Below are 780 nucleotides of genomic sequence, written 5' to 3'. Positions count from 1 at the left end.
CAAATTCGATGAGTTTTTTTCAAATTTGATGATTTTTTTCCAAATTCTAAGAACTTTTTAAAATTCAATGCACTTTTTAAAAATTGATGAACTTTTTTTAAAACCAATTTGTTCAAAATTGATGAACTTTTTTCAAATCCGATGAACTTTTTTAAAATTTAATCAACTTTTCCAAGATCGGTGAACTAATTTCAAATTCATTGAACCTTTTTTCAAAATTGATGAACATTTTTGAATTCATGAATTTTTAGATTTTTTTTAAAGTCACTGGTTAACCGACTAGTCAACCGCGACCGTTCAAACTGCGCTCGAGCGACCAGGGGGAACCTGTGAAGCGATTGAGCGCTCACCTTACATGGGCCGGCCCACGAGCAGGGGTGCGTGAGGGCCCGTTCCTTCAAGTGTCGTTTATGACCCCACTTAGAAGCTCCCGAATTTCGACCATTCTATTTCCTTCTTTTATTTTCTTTTCGAACTTAAATTAATCGGCTTTGAAACATTTGAGGTTATAAAAATATAAAAGAAAAATGTCAACTTTAGGAGGCTTCCCTGCATTATTCTGAGTCCAAGTAAAATGTATACAAAATGTTACTACTTCATATTTTTACCCCTTTAATTATTAGCCCATTTTTATTCAAAATTGAAATTTTGAGTCGGAATTAGGATGTATGAGTTACAAGTTATGAAGGTTTTATAGCAGGCTAAATATAATATTGGAAGATTTATCAAAAGAAAAGTACCTTATTTAATATATAAAGTAAAATTGTGAACTTTAGTTTT

This window comes from Triticum aestivum, chromosome 6B, assembly GCF_018294505.1.
Source record: "Triticum aestivum cultivar Chinese Spring chromosome 6B, IWGSC CS RefSeq v2.1, whole genome shotgun sequence".
Taxonomy (NCBI): Eukaryota; Viridiplantae; Streptophyta; class Magnoliopsida; order Poales; family Poaceae; genus Triticum; species Triticum aestivum.
The sequence above is the reverse complement of the archived record's forward strand: the minus strand, read 5'-3'. Positions refer to the sequence as shown.